This window comes from Martes martes (assembly GCF_963455335.1).
Source record: "Martes martes genome assembly, chromosome: X".
In the NCBI taxonomy this organism is placed as follows: Eukaryota; Metazoa; Chordata; class Mammalia; order Carnivora; family Mustelidae; genus Martes; species Martes martes.
The window spans coordinates 78,016,768-78,035,002 of record NC_137897.1 but is presented as its reverse complement, the minus strand read 5'-3'; the positions used below and the strand labels follow the sequence as shown (position 1 = coordinate 78,035,002).

General features: G+C 42.0%; 1 pseudogene across 1 annotated transcript in view; it reads right to left on the bottom strand.

Annotated features, from left to right (window-relative positions):
* Window positions 1–18,235, bottom strand: part of LOC308337429 (aspartate aminotransferase, mitochondrial-like) — a 23,098-nt pseudogene extending 4,863 nt beyond the window's left edge. The window contains exons 1-9 of the transcript in view: window positions 18,149–18,235; window positions 17,568–17,672; window positions 17,375–17,455; window positions 16,477–16,581; window positions 14,412–14,471; window positions 13,366–13,661; window positions 11,784–11,923; window positions 8,794–8,976; window positions 7,325–8,524 (exon numbers count right to left, since the gene is read on the bottom strand). The product of the transcript in view is annotated as an aspartate aminotransferase, mitochondrial-like (transcript). The remainder of the gene's footprint in view (window positions 1–7,324; window positions 8,525–8,793; window positions 8,977–11,783; window positions 11,924–13,365; window positions 13,662–14,411; window positions 14,472–16,476; window positions 16,582–17,374; window positions 17,456–17,567; window positions 17,673–18,148) is intronic.

Below are 18,235 nucleotides of genomic sequence, written 5' to 3'. Positions count from 1 at the left end.
TGTAAGAGAACATTATGAAAAAATTAAATGCACCATTTATTGAAGAGACTGTCTTTTTTCCACTATATATTTTTTCCTGCTTTTCTTGAAGATTATTTGTTGGAGAGGATGTGAAGAAAGGGGAACCCTCTTACACTGTTGGTGGGAATGCAAGTCAGTGCAACCACTTTGAAAAACAGTGTGGAGATTCCTTAAGAAATTAAAAATAGAGCTTCCCTATGACCCTGAAATTGCACTATTGGGTATTTACCCCAAAGATACAGATGTAGTGAAAATAAGGGCCATCTGTACCCCAATGTTCATAGCAGCAATGGCCACAGTCACCAAACTGTGGAAAGAACCAAGATGCCCTTCAATGGACGAATGGATAAAGAAGATATGGTCCATATATGCTATGAAGTATTATGCCTCCATCAGAAAGGATGAATACCCAACTTTTGTAGCAACATGGATGGGACTGGAAGAGACTGTGCTAAGTGAAATAAGTCAAGCATACACAGTCAATTATCATATGGTTTCGCTTATTTGTGGAGCATAAAGAATAACATGGAGGACAGGGGGAGAGGGAGAGGAGAAGTGAGTTGGGGGAAACTGGAGGGAGAGACGAACCATGAGAGACTGGATTCTGAGAAACAAACTGAGGGTTTTGGAGGGGAGAGGGGTAGGGGTTGGGTGAGCCTGGTGGTGGGTATTATGGAGAGCAGGTATTGCATGGAGCACTGGGTGTGGTGCATAAACAATGAATTCTAGAACACTGAAAAAAATTAATTAAAAAAATGAAACAAAAAAAGAAATAGAAAATTGAACATAGAAATTACCAGCAAGGAAATTGAATCAGTAATCAAAAACTCCCAACAACAACAACAAAAAAGTCCAGGAACAGATGGCTTCACAGGCAAATTCTACAAAACATTTAAGGAAGAATTAATACCTATTCTCTCAAAATAGTCCAAAAAAATGGAGGAGAAAGGAAAACTTCCAAATTCATTTTATGAGGCCAGCATTACCCTGATATCAAAACCAGATGAAGACACCACAAAAGAGAAATACAGGTCATTATGTCTGATTAATATACATATGTCTGATGAACATACATGCAAAAATCCTCAACAAAATCCTAGCAAACTGAGTCCAACAATACATGAAAAAAATCATTCATCACAATCACGTAAGATTTATTCCTTGGAAGCAATCATAGGTCAATATTCACAAATCAATCAATGTGATACATATCAATTTGAGAAAGGATAAAAAACATATGATCATTTCAATAGATTCAGAAAAAGTACTTGACAAAGTACAATAACCATTCACGATAAAAACCCTCAGCAAAGTAGGTTTAAAGGAACATACCTCAACATAATAAAGGCCATATATGAAAAACCCACAGTGAACATCATAGTCAATGGGAAAATACTGAGAACTTTCCTGCTAAGGTCAGGAACAAGACACGGGTGTCCACTCTTACCACTTTGATTCAGTATAGTACTGGAAGTCCTAGCCACAGCAGTCAGACAACAAAAAGAAATTAAAAGGGATCCAAATTGTGAGGAAGTGGTAAAACTTACACTATTTGCAGATGACATAATAATATATATAGAAAACCCTAAAGACTTCACCAAAAAGCTACTAGAACTGAAAATGAATTCAGTAAAGTTGCAGGATACTAAATCAATGTAGAAAAATATATTGCATTCTTATACACTAATAATGAAGTAACTTAAAGAGAAACTAAGAAAACAACCACATTTACAATTACATCAAAAACCGTAAGAGGGGCACCTAGGTGGCTCAGTGGGTAAAGCCTCTGCCTTCGGCTCAGGTCATGATCTCGGGGTCCTGGAATCGAGCCCCGAATCAGGCTCCCTGCTCAGCGGGGAGCCTGTTTCCCTCTCTCTCTCTCTCTGCCTGCCTCTCTGCCTACTTGTGATCTCTGTCTGTCAAATAAATAAATAAAATCTTTTTAAAAAAAACCCATAAGATACCTAGGAATAAACCTAACCAAAGAGGCAAAGGATCTGTACTCAGAAAACTATAGAATTCTCACAAAAAAAAAAAAAATTGAGGAAAACACAAATGGAAAAACTTTCTATTCTCATGAATTGGAAGAACAAGTATTCCTAAAATGTCTATGCTTCCCAGAGCAATCTATACGTTCAATGCAGTCCCTATCAAAATACCATCAACTTTTTGCAGAGAGCTGGAACAAATTATCCTTAAATTTGTTTGGAACCAGAAAAGAGCCCAAATAGCCAAAGGAATTTTGAAAAAGAAATCCAAAGTTGGTGGCATCACAAGTCTGAACTTCAAGCTGTATTACAAAGCTGTAATCATCAATATAGTATGGTACTGCCATAAAAAAAGACACATAGAACAATGGAACAGAATAGAGTCCAGAAATGGACTCTCAAATCTATGGTCAACTAATTATCAAAAAGCAGGAAAGAATACCCAATGGGAAAAAAGTCTCTTCAACAAATGACTTTGGGAAAATTGGACAGCCACATGCAGAAGAGTGAACCATTTTCTTACACCATTTACAAAAAATATACTTAAAATGGATGAAAGACCTAATGTGAGACAGGAATCCATCATAATCCTAGAAAAGAACAAAGGCAGCAACCTCTTCAACTTTGGCCACAGTAATTTCTAGTTAGACATGTCTCCAAAAGGGAAACAAAGGCAAAAGTGAGCTATTGGGATTCATCAAGATAAAAGCTTTTGCACAGCAAAGGAAACAGTCGGAAAAAAAAAAAAAAGACAACCTACAGAATGGAAGATTTTTACAAATGTTTTATCAGAGAAAGGGTTAGCATCCAAAATCTAAAAAGAACTTATCAAACTCTACACACAAAGAATAAATAATTCCGTCAAGAAATGGGCAGAAGACATGAACAGACATTTCTCCAAAGAAGACATGCAAATGGCCAACAGACACATAAAAAAATGCTCCGTATTCCTCAGCATCAGGGAAATACAAATCAAAACCACAATGAGATACCACCACACACCAGTCAGAGTGGCTGAAATGAACAACTCAGAAAACAACAAATGTTGGCAAGGATGCAGAGAAAGGGGAACCCTCACACTGCTGGTGGGAGTGTAAGCTGGTGCAGCCACTCTGGAAAACAGTATGGAGCTTCCTCAGGGAGTTGAAAATAGAGCTACTCTAAGACCCACCAACTGCACCACTATGTATATACCCCAATGATACAAATGTACGGATTTGAAGGGACACCTGCACCCCGATGTTTATAGAAGCAATGTCCACAATAGCCAGACCATGGAGAGACCCCAGATATCCATCCACAGATGAATGGATAAAGAAGTGGTATACACACACAATGGAGTATTAGTCAGCCATAAAAAAATTGAAACCTTGCCATTTGCAATGATGTGGCTGGAACTAGAAGGTAGTATTCTAAGCAAAATAAGTCAGTCAGAGAAAGACAATTATCATATGGTTTCACTCATATGTGGAATTTAAGAAACAAAACAGGAACATAGAGGAAGGGAAGATGTAATCAGATAGGAGAAAAACCATAAGAGAGCTTGAACTCTAGGAAACAAACTGCAGGTTGCTGGACAGGAGGAGGTTGTGGCCATGGCATAACAGGGTGATGGGCATTAAGGAGGGCATGTGATGTAATGAGCACTGGGTGTCATACACAACTGATGAATCACTGAATTGTACGTCCAAAACTAATAATACACTATGTTAATTAATTGAATTTACATAAAAAAGAAAATGTTTCTAGCCCCAGGAATAAAGATGTTAGTTGAAAAAAAAATTCTAAGAGTTCTTTATTTACTCAGGACACACATCCCTTATCAGATATGATTTGAAAATATTTTCTCTCATTCTGTTGGTTATAGTTAGTTGTCTTTGATGCAAAAAATTTTATATTTTGGTGAAGTCCAATTGATCTATTTTTTCTTTCTTATTTTGTGTTTTTGCATTTTATTTCAGAAACTTCTACCTAATTTAAGGTTACAATATATTTTAAGATGGTTTTTTTTTTAAAGATTTTATTTATTTATTTGACAGAGCGAGATCACAAGTAGGCAGAGAGGCAGGCAGAGAGAGAGAGGAAGCAGGCTCCCTGACGAGCAGAGAGCCTGATGCAGGGCTTGATCCCAGGACCCTGAGATCATGACCTGAGCCGAAGGCAGAGGCTTAACCCACTGAGCCACCCAGGTGCCCTAAGATGTTTTTAAAGTAAGCTTTATGCCCAATATGGGGCTTGAACTCACAACCCTGAGGTCAAGAGTTGCAATGCTCTACTGACTGATCCAAGCAGGCATCCCTCTTTTAAGATATATATATATATGTGTGTGTGTGTGTGTATATATATATATGTATAATCTTAATATATATCATAAATGATGTTATTATTATTTAATTTAATAATAATAATGATAAATATATATTTTTTGTCTGCAGTAACTTTAACAGAGAAACCAGGCTGCAGTAAGTCTACATGATTAGAGTAGATAGTGGTTATCTTTCCAAAAGGTTCCCAGTGCACAAAGGTTAAAAACAAAGCCCAGATATCTTCTTTCCTGGTTCTGCCCTGCAACACCAGCTCATGATGTGAGATGAGAGATTACACCTGGGCAGAAGCAATACTCTGACAGGAGACAATTAAATGATCATTGAAGAGGATGCTGAAGTTAAGTTCAGTTATCTTTTTTTAAGACTTTAGCAACCATGCTAAAGCAGATTTTTTTTAAATATTTTATTTATTTATTTGACAGACGGAGATCACAAGTAGGCAGAGAAGCAGGCAGAAAGTGAGGAAGGGAAGCAGGCTCCCTGCGGAGCAGATAGCCCGATGCGGGGCTCAATCCCAGAACCCTGGAATCATGACCTGAGCCGAAGGCAGAGGCTTTAACCCACTGAGCCACCCAGGCGCCCCTAAGTTCAGTTATCTACTCTCTGATATTCTTTGACAAGGAAGGTGAGGATATTGGATAAACTGTAAATTATATTCTTCATTATTCAAGTAAGTAAATCCTATAGGATGGAGTTGATGGTCAATCAAGCAGTACAATAGGATGAAAATATAGGCTAGTTATAGATCTTTGTGCCTAAAGAAAAGAACAGCAATGATAAAAAAGTAGAGAGGAACATTAAAATGCCTGAAAGTATTAAAAAGAAGAGCTTTTTTTTTCTTAAATAAGACAGGAAAGAGCATCTTTTATTTTCCTCATGCAATGGCAGCACACTTGCTTGTTTTCATGAAACATGATTTCCAAAACAAGGTCTATTGATAAGCTTGTTCAATCACAGAAGGAAAAACATGAGTCTGACTGCTAATGTTAGAAATAAGTCTTCTCACAGAGACTCTTTTTTTTAATAATTTTTATATATTTTTATAAACATATAATGTATTATTAGCCCCAGGGGTACAGGTCTGTGAATCGCCAGGTTTACACACTTCACAGCACTCACCATAGCACATACCCTCCCCAATGTCCATAACCCCACCACCCTCTCCTTATCCCCTCCCCCCGGCCACCCTCAGTTTGTTTTGTGACATTAAGAGTCTCTTATGCTTTGTCTCTCTCCCGAGCCCATTTTGCTCCATTTATTCTTTTCCTACCCCCCCAACCCCCCACGTTACATCTCCACTTCCTCATATCAGGGAGATCATATGATAGTTGTCTTTCTCCAATTGACTTATTTCGCTAAGCGTAATACCCTCTAGTTCCATCCACATTATCACAAATGGCAAGATTTCATTTCTTTTGATGGTTGCATGGTATTCCACTGTATATATATACCACATCTTCTTTATCCATTCATCTGTTGGTGGACATCTAGGTTCTTTCCATGGTTTGGCTATTGTGGACATTGCTGCTATAAACATTCGGGTGCACGTGCCCCTTTGGAGCACCACGTTTGTATCTTTAGGGCAAATACCCAGTAGTGTGATTGCTGGGTCATAGGGTAGCTCTATTTTCAACTTTTTGAGGAACCTCCATGCTGTTTTCCAGAGTGGTTGCACCAGCTTGCATTCCCACCAACAGTGTAGGATGGTTCCCCTTTCTCCGCATCCTCACCAGCATCTGTCATTTCCTGACTTGTTAATTTTAGCCATTCTAACTGGTGTGAGGTGGTATCTTATTGAGGTTTTGATTTGTATTTCCCTGATGCTGAGTGATGTGGAGCACTTTTTCACGTGTCTGTTGGCCATCTGGATGTCTTCTTTGCAGAAATGTCTGTTCATGTCCTCTGTCCATTTCTTGATTGGATTATTGGTTCTTTGGGTGTTGAGTTTGATAAGCTCTTTATAGATTTTGGATACTAGCCCTTTATCTGGTATGTCGTTTGCAAATATCTTCTCCCATTCTGTCAGTTCTTTTGGTTTTGTTAACTGTTTCCTTTGCTGTGCAAAAACTTTTGATCTTCATGAAGTCCCAATGGTTCATTTTTGCCCTTGCTTCCCTTTTCTTTGGCAACGTTCCTAGGAAGAAGTTGCTGTGGCTGAGGTCGAAGAGGTTGCTGCCTGTGTTCTCAAGGATTTTGATGGATTCCTTTCTCACATTAAGGTCCTTCATCCATTTTGAATCTATTTTCGTGTGTGGTTTAAGGAAGTGGTCCAGTTTCACTTTTCTGCATGTGGCTGTCCAATTTTCCCAACACCATTTGTTGAAGAGGCTGTCTTTTTTTCCATTGGACATTCTTTCCTGCTTTGTCAAAGATTAGTTGACCATAGAGTTGAGGGTCTATTTCTGGGCTCTCTATTCTGTTCCATTGATCTATATGCCTGGTTTTGTGCCAGTACCACACTGTCTTGATGATGACAGCTTTGTAATAGAGCTTGAAGTCTGGAATTGTGATGCCACCAACTTTGGCTTTCTTTTTCAATATTCCTCTCACAGAGACTCTTGTAGGTAATATTCTCATGCCAGATCAGCAGAGGTGCCCCAACACCATAAGGTGCTGGAATTGTGATGCCACCAACTTTGGCTTTCTTTTTCAATATTCCTTTCACAGAGACTCTTGTAGGTAATATTCTCATGCCGGATCAGCAGAGGTGCCCCAACACCATAAGGTGCTTCAGTTAAGGCTTCTGAAATATTGGTTGCAATAGCATGATTGACAGTTATTTTGGGGGGAAGGCTATGTCTTTCTTGTACATGTAAACTCTTTTGGAACAGCTGGAGTTAAAGATGAGCAGGAGTTTGGTTTTGAGAGACAAAGTTTCAGGCACCTGCCACAGATGCCTCTGCCCTATTTCACTACATGTTCTTTTCTGATAAACAGATTCAATGGTTGAGTGTTAATTACTTTGGTTGAAAGAAATGACCTGCTCACAACCATCCACCCTTCTTCTCCCTCAATGTGAATCTCACAACAGCAGATGCTGTAGACAGGAAGGTTGTCTGTGTTCCCTTCACCAGGGAAATTACTTTGGTGACCTGGTGAATGGCATAGGCAAGATAGCTCACGTTGTCCAAGGTGACCCCTGCCACAGAGATGTGGTCATCCTTTGTCATGTAGGTGGAGAACTCCTTGGTCAGCCTCTCTACCTGTTCAGGCTTTAGTCCTGTGAAACAAAACATGCCAATCTGGTCAGTGATGTGCTGGCAGTAGTGGGGGAAGCCCTCCTTCTTAAGGCTGGAGACCAGCTGAGTCCCACATGCTAGTGATGTGGTGTCCCATCACTGCAACCATTGTTTTCACATGTCAGGGCTGGTCAGAATGATCAATGCAATCCAAATCCCACTGACTGGAGGGTTGGGATACATGGGAGAGGTCAATATTTTCAACTGTGACTCCACTTTTTTGGCTTCATCGGTATCTTTGCAGACCACAGTGAAGGTTCCCACATGCTCACTGTATAAGCCTGTGTTCTTCGCATAGGATTGGCAGAGAGAGACATTAATGCCCTGTTCAATGAAGATGAAGTGACATGTATCCCAGGCATCCTTGTTGCCATCATCACTGGCAAAGCCTTGGTAGGCCATGCCAAAGACTACAAAGATATTGTTTTTCTTCACCACAGTTGCTATTTCCTTCCATTGCTCAGGGTGAAAGTCCACTCCTGTGGGATTATGGGCACAGACATGCAGAAGAACATTTTGCTGTAGCATTTTTGAAATGTCCTCTAGAGTGCTTATGAAGTCACAGCTGCGTGTCTTGGGGTCTTAGTATCAATAACCATGTAACTGCATGCCAGCGTCCCTGAAGATAGGTGTATGATTTCCCTAGGATGATTTGGGCAGAAAGACATCTCGGCTGAACTTAAAAAATCTTTGCAGTAAACTGTCTCTAATCCTCAAGGTCCTGGTTCCAGAAATGGCCTGCTTAGTGACATACTGGCTACTTTTCAAGTCTTCATTGTTCTCACTCAGGGCTAGTTCTACAAATGCCTTACAAAATTCAGCAACTCCCACGATGGGCAGGTATTCTTTGTCTACTTTTTTTTGCAGCAATCTTGGTCTTCGCCTTCTGGATACTAGGGAGCACATAAGGCTTTCCATATCATCTGGATAGGCACCATATTCCAATTTTTATTTAATTTTATTTATTTATTTATTTATTTATTTTGCTGTTGGTGTCTCTCTCTCTTTTTTTAAATGTGCTTTTAGCTTTTTTTTTTTTTAAGATTTTATTTATTTATTTGACAGGCAGAGATCACAAGTAGGCAGAGAGGGAGGCAGAGAGAGAGGAGGAAGCAGGCTCCCTGCCAAGCAGAGCAGAGAGCCTGATGCGGGGCTCGATCCCAGGACCGTGAGATCATGACCTGAGCCGAAGGCAGAGGGTTTAACCCAATGAGCCACCAAGGCGCCCTGTTGGTGTCTCTCTTAAAGGCTTCTCTAACTCCCAGGATGGGCTCTGGTGGCCCCATCTCCACATGCCCACATGGATCCACCAGGATCTGGCTCTGGTAGGAGTCATAGCAGTGAGGCCTGCGTGGAAAATAGTGGCAACACAAGACAGGATGCAGCTGGAGTGCAGGAGGGCTATGGTGGGTGGGGAGAAAGCAGAGGGTATTTACAGGAAGGAGCAGCAGGCACAGACACCTTTCAAAAGATTTTTATAGTAATTTATGTTTGTATATGGTGTGAGATAGAGGTACACACTGATTCTTTTGTGAGTGGAGGTCCAGTTGTTCCTTAGCCAGTTGTTGAAAAGACTATTCTTTACTCTGAATGTTTTTAGCACTCTGGTTGAAAATAAATTGTCCATAAAGGTGAGGGTGTGTGTGTGTGTGTGTGTGCACACGTGTGTGTGTGTGAACTTTAATCCTATTACATTAATCTATATGATATCTTTAAGTCAGTTCCATGTGGTATTGATAACTTTAGCTTAGTAGTAAGTTTTGAAATATGGAATTATGAGTCTTCCACCTTTGTTCTTCAAGAACATTTTTTCTATTCTGGGTCCATTGCATTTTCATATGAATTTTAGGATTAACTTACCAATTCCTATGGGATTTAGATATGGATTTAGCTGGTATTTAGATATGGATTGTGCTGAATCTGTATATTACTTTGGGGTATATTGCCATCTTAACAATATTAAGTTGGGATTTAGATATGGTTTGTGCTGAATCTGTATATTACTTTGGGGTATATTGCCATCTTAACAATATTAAGTCTTCTGATTCAGGGGCATGGGATTCTTTCTACTTATTTAGGCCTCTTAAAATTTACTTCAACAATGTTTTGCAGATTTTGGAGTATACATTTTATATTTCTTTTGTTAAATTTGATTCCTAAGTATGTTATTTAAATTTTTTATTGAAGTATTGTTGATACACAATGTTATAGTAGTTTCAGGTGTACAACATAGTGCTTTGACAAGTCTATACATTATACTATACTCACCATAACTGTAGCTACCATCTGTCACTATACAATGCTATTATAAAGCAGACCTCATTCTAGAGATTCAGTTTTTTTTTAACATTTTTATTTATTTATTTGACAGAGATCACAAGTAGAGGCAGACAGAGAGAGAGGAGGAAGCAGGCTCCCTGCTGAGCAGAGAGCCCGATGTGGAGCTCGATCCCAGGACCCCGGGATCATGACCTGAGCCGAAGGCAGAGGCTTTAACCCACTGAGCCACCCAGGCGCCCCTATACAATTATTATAATACATTGACCATATTTCCTATGCTGTACCTTTTAGCCCTGTGACTTATTCATTCCACAACTGGAAGCCTGTACCTCCCACTCCCCTTCACCCATTTTGACCACCTCCCCTCCCTCCTCCCTTCTGGTAACCATCCTAAGTATGTTATTTTTAACATTATTATAAATGGAATTATTTACTTAATTTCATTTTCTGGCAGTTCATTACTAGTGTATGGTATTAAAATTTATTTGTGTATATTGATTTTGTATCCATTAACAATGTTGAATTTGTTTATTAATTCTAATAGTTTTTTGGTAGTTTCCTTAGGATTTTATATATACATGGTCATGTCATCTGAACATTATATTGTTTTAAAATTATTTACATATATCACAATAAAATTAATATATATTTTTCATGAGCTTACTTTTTTGGAAGCACAACATCCAAATAGTTATTTTGCACAGATTAACTGTAAGTTCCTATTATTCATTCCTTCACTCCTTCATTCCTCCCAGCTCTCTCCTATCCCTAGAGAATCTAAAGACCCACTTCTTTTTTTTTATTTCTTTTCAGTGTAACAGTATTCATTGTTTTTGCACCACACCCAGTGCTCCATGCAATACGTGCCCTCCCCAATACCCACCACCTGGTTCCCCCAACCTCCCACCCCTCGCCCCTTCAAAACCCTCAGGTTGTTTTTCAGAGTCCATAGTCTCTCATGGTTCACCTCCCCTTCCAATTTCCCTCAACTCCCTTCTCCTCTCCATCTCCCCATGTCCTCCATGTTATTTGTTATGCTCCACAAATAAGTGAAACCATATGATAATTGGCTCTCTCTGCTTGACTTATTTCACTCAGCATAATCTTTTCCAGTCCCGTCCATGTTGCTACAAAAGTTGGGTATTCATCCTTTTTGATGGAGGCATAATACTCCATAGTGTATATGGACCACATCTTCCTTATCCATTCATCCGTTGAAAGGCATCTTGGTTCTTTCCACAGTTTGGCGACCATGGCCATTGCTGCTATAAACATTGGGGTACAGATGGCCCTTCTTTTCACTACATCTGTATCTTTGGGGTAAATACCCAGTAATGCCATAGGGAATTATAGGGAAGCTCTATTTTTAATTTCTTGAGGAATCTCCACACTGTTCTCCAAAGTGGCTGCACCAACTTGCATTCCCACCAACAGTGTAAGAGGGTTCCCCTTTCTTCACATCCTCTCCAGCACATGTTGTTTTCTGTCTTGCTAATTTTGGCCATTCTAACTGCTGTAAGGTGGTATCTCAATGTGGTTTTAATTTGAATCTCCCTAATGGCTAGTGATGATGAACATTTTTTCATGTGTCTGATAGCCATTTGTATGTCTTCATTGGAGAAGTGTCTGTTCATATCTTCTGCCCATTTTTTGATATGATTATCAGTTTTGTGTGTGTTGAGTTTGAGAAGTTCTTTATAGATCCTGGATATCAGCCTTTTGTCTATACTGTCATTTGCAAATGTCTTCTCCCATTCCGTGTGTTGCCTCTTTGTTTTGTTGACTGTTTCTTTTGCTGTGCAGAAGCTTTTGATCTTGATGAAGTCCCAAAAGTTCATTTTAGCTTTTGTTTCCTTTGCCTTTGGAGACATAATTAAAGACCCACTTCTGAGACCACTGGAGGTTTGTCCCAGACTAAGCAGAGAAACCCTGCATCATTTCCTGCTGTTTCTGGGAGAAGGTAGGCATGCAGCTTGCAGAGGGTGAGGCAACTGGAATGGAGATGGCATTCTGAGTTTCTTTGGTCCTGGCATTCCCCACAATCAGTTTATCATTCACAATGCATAGACTAGAGAAAAGTTGAACCCTTAGACAATTGGAGAAATAGACAACCCTACCCCCAACAACCCTCTTGCTCCCATTGCCACTCAGCAACCCGATTCCTTTCATATCCCTACTGTGACTGATCTCTGGATTCCTTGGCTGGTACCTCTGCCCCCCCCCCCCGAGATCATTTTTGGAGGGATTGTCTACCAGCTTCCCTAGATTTATAAATTTAATTATAATGTATTTACCTTTTACAGAGACACAAAGAATGGATACTTCAATCCTCATTTTCAAAGTAAGACAGTGAGTCACTGAGGTATTATAATTTGACCAAGGTCACTCAGCTAGCTAGTGAGTGTTGAGGTCAAGAAAAGAACCTGGTATTCTGACTCCAGAGTCCACACTCAACCACGATCCTAGACCTCTCCTTAGGTCTACCTGTTGGCTTTCCACTGAGGAAACCTCTAGGCTGTACCACTAGATTCCTACACCATTGTCCTCAGACTGGGATGGGTGTTTGTTCCATGTTGTACCTACAACACAGCACTTACCTGGAATTGCTATCAGAAGTCAAGATGAAGGTCCGGTTGAAAGCATGGACAGAACCTTGAGAATTTCTTTCTACTTCAATGAGAACAAACAGCAATATCCCCTTAGAGTTGTATATATTTTTCACACAAGCAGTATTCCCCTTTCAGGGACTTACTTGATAGTCTTGCAGTACCCTGATGGGAGCCTGACAGGGACAATTTTTCACTGGAGATAGGAGGGTGTTTCAAGGACTGAGAGGGTAACAGTAGGGATAATCAACTCCCAGGGGTAGGACCCCCAACACGTATCAGATCCTTTGACAAATACATGTTCACTTCATTCATTTTTTAAAGCAGCTGAAGATAAGCATATTACTAGCCTGTTTTGCAGATGAGGAAACTGAAAGGTTAGATAATCAGCTCAAGGTCACCAAGTAAGGAACTGAGATGAGAGGTATAAAATGCCACAGCCTGTGCCTCTAACATGTGAACTGTATTGAGTCAGAAAGGCATGGATGTGTGTCAGACCAGGATAGTCTGGGGGCAAGGTGGGGATGGGAGAACACAAAGGAATCAAAAGGGAAGGGAAAGGAAGGGAAGGGAAGGGAAGGGGAGGGGAGGGGAGGGAAGAGAAGGGGAGGAGAGGGGAGGGAAGAGAAGGGGAGGGGAGGGAGGGGAGGGGAGGGAAAGAAAGGGGAGGGGAGGGAAGGGAAGGGGAGGGGAGGGGAGGGAAGGGAAAGGGAAGGAGTAACTTGGAAAGCTGGAAAAATTGGGAGGTAGTCCAGCCAGCGGAAGGATATAGTGAGACATCTGGGGAGGGGACTCTATAGATCTGTACCTACCTTAAAAACCCCATTGACATAAAAACAGAGCATTGTTTCCTGAAAGGGGAGAACAGTTACTAAGGCTCTCAATATCCTTCTGAACCTCTTACCCATTCTGAATTTCTTGGTCTGCCCAAGGGAGGAAACACCTGTTCACCATCTGGATGCTCAGGTCCACCTCATAGGAGTTAAGGTCATGCCAAGTTTTAGGTAACATATTGAGGGAGTCAACAATGTCATATTTTGCATGTTTTAGCAGCTGAACCTGCAGGTTTGTGGGGGAAACAGAAAGAAACCTCAGGCCCTTGGCCCCTGCATATGTTCTCATCATGCCACTTTTCCCATGCTGATTTTCTTGCTTTTCACATTTACCAGGGTTCTTGACCTTCTTAATATCCCTGTTGTCCTTGAAGTATTATTCCAAGCTGTTTCTAGGGGGAAAAAAGAGGAAAGGGAGGTGGTGGTCAGACAGTGTGGATGTTTCCAGAAGCTGATCTGTGTTTGCTGGGGAGACACATGGCCCAGGAGCAGAGTCTGAGCTGTGATACTCACAAGGTTGCATCTTCAAGGTTGAAGGGAATGGTCAGGGAAAAGCACCCCTCATTGTGGTGAGCACTGAGAAGATCCTATCAATCTCCTGAGTCATAGATCAAGTAATACATGAAGAGGAACAAAAATAATAAATAGGCTATCTCTGTAGTTTGGGTCCCCATGGGGACTTGAAAGCTCCTCTCAACCCATGAGCAGACCTATGCTTGGGTGGCCCATTCCAGCCCTGTTCCGCCTTATGGTCTCAAGGGTACTTACTGAAGCAGGAATTGAAGGATTAAATTCTTAAGAATCTCAGATCCTTTATAGCTTTCCTGGAAAAGACACCTTGTGAGGGAAATTGGAAGGGGAGGTGAACCATGAGAGACTATGGACTCTGAAAAACAACCTGAAGGTTTTGAAGGGGCGGGGGGTGGGAGGTTGGGGAAATAAGGTGATGGGTATTAAGGAGGGCATGGATTGCATGGAGCACTGGGTGTGGTGAAAAAACAATGAATACTGTTATGCTGAAAAGAAATAAAAAATTAAAAAAAAAAGACACCTTGAAACTATGTGGTAGACAAAGACTCCCTTGCAACATCCCAAATCATGCTTGGTTCATCCTCACCTTACAGGCATTGGAGACTTCAATGCAGATTACAGTTCTTGTTGGTAACACTTGGCCATCCTGAAGAAGGGAAGAGGAAATCACAAGTGCAGACCACGGAGGTTGCAATAGGTGAAAAAGGGCATGTATAGGCATAGGGGGAAAAAGGGCCAGAGGTCATGGGTGAAATGGCTCCCAAAATTCTATCAGCAAGACTACAGTAGGAGTCTTCAACATAGGATCCTGTAAGTCTCTATTATTATATGCAACTTTGGGTAAATAGGTAAATGACTCTGTGTGTGTGTGTGTGTGTGTGTGTGTGTGTGTGTACATTTTCCGGGAAGAACAGTCATGCTCTTGTCAGGATTCTATATACCTCAATGGGCTAAATGTCAGATACAAAAATATAACCTGTATAAATCCCCAAAAGCTTCAGGGCTGGTGTGGAGGTCATCAATGTTAATAGGAGGAGACAATGATGAATGTAGGCACCTACAAGACATAACAATGTGGAGAAGCAATCCTTGATGGCACTGTTCAAGACCAAAAATAGAAAGAAATGAATTGCAGTTTAGGGTGTAAAGGTTCTCTGTCTTTCCTTCCTCCTGGGTAACTCCCACCTAGACTGCCCTGACTCCCTTCTTCAGTGCCACCAGAAGCCCAGGTTCCAGGGCTGCCTTCCCCTCCCCATCTCCCTTCCTTCTTCCAAGTCTCCACTAAAGGCTCCAGAAAGAAAGGGGAATGGGGTGGAAAACTAGTGCTCTGCTACCTCACTAGGGGTGCAGTATTCTGCAGGACCATGATACCCTCCAGGGATGGCCCAGAATGTTGGGGCAGAGAGGTAAGTGAGGCAAGACCCAGGAGGCAGGGAGGGAGAGGGATGTGGATGAAGACAGAAGAGGGAGTGAAGGTAAGAGAGGAGATGTAAGAGAGACATAGGGAGCAGAGACAAAGAAGGAAGAGAAAGCAAAGCAAATGGAAGGGAAAGAAGCTCTACCCTGGTGGTGGGAGTCAGGGAAGAAGAGAGAAGGAGAAAATGGCTCCCTGGCTGCAGTCCTTTCCTTCATCTGCCCTGGTTGGCCCTGTCACCCAAGGAAGGAATGGAAAACATGCAGTGTTTGGTTGGGGGTCTACTGGTGCTAGCTGAAACTTTGTCACCTGTGTGAGCTCAGTCTGAGATGGGGATGGGGAACAAGGCAGCCGTGGGAGCAGGAGACCTTTCCAAGGAGTAGAGGATGAAGCCCCAGGTCAGAATGGAGCTGAGGGTGTGGGGCACCCTCTTATGATCACCACCTTCCCTCCTGATGGCCCCAATGCACCTGTGCTTCTCTCAGTCAGTTCCTAGCCTGATGGATTATTGTCATGTCAGGCTGCCCAAGGCTTCTCTGAAGGACCAGTCAGGATGATGTGATATGTGGAGGGAAGAGAGGAAGAAGTGCATCTGAGAGTCCTGTCCTCTCTCCTCAAGCACCTCCGCCCTCTACCTTCCATTCCTGCTTCAGAAAGCCCTCTGCCCACTGGCAGTCACCCATTTCTGGCTCCCTGATTCGGGCAACCCTGGTTTCTCCCAAGGAGGGCCCAGTTCCTAACATTGGGCCAGAGGAACAGGACCTTGAAGAAGAGCCTCCCCACCCCACCCCCAGGACCTCAGCCCTCAGCATGGGGCAGGCAGCCTAGAATTAGAGAGGGGACCCATTTGTTTCTCCTCTTGGGGTGAGGAGGGAAGCCCCATCTCAGCAGGGAGTAGGAAGGCCTGTCTCAGCATGAGGCCATGGGCTGGAGGACCCTTGTCATTTCAGGTATTAGCATCTTGCTCAAGGCGATCACTTCTGGTCCTGAAGAGGAGGACCTGTGCTTCCTGGAGCTTTCTCATGGGAAGAAATGCTAGAAACAGTTTGGTGCAGAGTGGGGAAACAGCCCAGACCAGAAGAACAAGTGAGCAGGTCATTGGAAGGAAAAGACCTCTAAGCACAGGTAAGGGGCACAGAGAGAGGAGAGAGGGGACCCCCCTCCTAGAGGGGGTAATTCAGGCTCCCAAGTTACAAAGTTCCCCAGGAGGGGTGACAGAAGTTACTACAGACATTACACAGGTGGACTGGTTTGGGAAGATGCCACACAGAGGGTTCTCTTTCAGCCACAGCTCTTCAAGCTTCAGCCCTTTCATCTTGCCTAACTCCCAGACTGATGGTACCTGAAAAATATGGGAAAGAAACTAGAAAAATGTCCCAGGAATAGACACCTGGGCCCTCCCTCCTGCTATGGTATCTTCTCCTGACGCCTGTCATCACACTGATGAGCACTACCACCCATTGTCGACCCCAACTTTAATCTGGCTCTCTCTTCTCAACTCATTTTTGGAGAGGTTCAGGATATTTACTGTGGGGACCATCTGTATAATGTCAGACAAGCCATCCAGCTGGTACAGTTTGTTCTTGCACAAGTTCAAGGACAAAAGTTTTTGGGGAAGAACTTAGAGTGACAGTTACTATCCATGGCCTCAGAGACAAATCTTCCCTCTACCCCCTGTGTTCCACCCTGTACCATAATACCAGCAGTGGACATAAGGCTTCACTTTGGGGAAATTCTCTTTGATTATCTGCAGGGTGGCAGCCATGTAGTTTCTTCAATTCAGGATTATATCTATATTATGGTCCATCAACTTTTCAAAAAGATGAGAGGAGGCATCAGAAGACTGAGAGGGATCCAGGGCCAGCACCAACCTTTCCCTCATTACCATTCTTCAGTCTCCCTTCCAGGCAGACCCCTAGAATAGCAGTTATTTGCTATCAGTTGCACCTGGGTCAAAGTGGAGTTTATGGAGGTCAAGAGCTTTATGGGAGATATACAGCATTTGCTCAAGGTCAGCTTCAGAGAAAGATGGTGAGAGCCACTGTGAGTCTGTCATGGTGATAGGGAAATTGGGAGCTGGGGGAAGAAGAGGTAGGTCTGGGTATGGCATACAATGGACCTTGAGTCTTCATTACCTTTAGCTGCTCCATTTCTTCTGGCTCCAATTTATTTTGTATAGAGTAGGGTACAGCAGAGGCATTAACATGCATAGATATCTATAAGAAGGAGAGGTGGGGTAAGCACTAAAAACTCTCATTTTAAGATGACTGGCCACTGGCCTGTCTTCCTGCACTGGAACTAGGCATGGGTAATATCTTCAACACATACCTTTTGATTTTTCTCATCACAAATCTTGTAGTTGGTATCATTCAATGCAGAAGCAGCACTAACATCCTGAATAAAGAACTGGGCTTGGTCTTTAAAGTAATGGAACTACAGGGATTGAAGGCAACAGCAAGTGTCAGAGGTCAGTGGCCCCTGCTGAGCTATCTCCCCCTCTTCCCTGTGCCCACTCATCTGGCTTCACCATCCTCTCTTACATTAACTGTGGTAAAGGGGACACTACAATGGCTTTGGATTGAATTTATTAGACATGTCTTGTTATACTTTATTTCATATGGAATCTAAGGATGAAAAGAAGGGATGGGAGAGAAGGGAGACAACACGGCATTAAGACTGTAGAATAGACCCAAATTGGTGTTCTATTCCAACCTTCCACTGAGCTCTAAAAGGTTTCCAATGTAGGGACTATTGACATGATTTTAACTTTTTCTTTTACCAGACATGGATTTTTCTAATTTTCCATTCTCCCTATTTGAATATTTAACTCCCAAATAATCAAATTTAGATATTTAAAATGATTTTCCTTTAATACGGTTCCAGGAAATCCTATGTATTGAAAACCCTACGTGTTCCTCTGACAAGGAATTTAGAGAGTATATACCTTCACACTCAGCTTGAGCCAAACTGTGGCATCTGGTGAGGAGTTGCTCCAT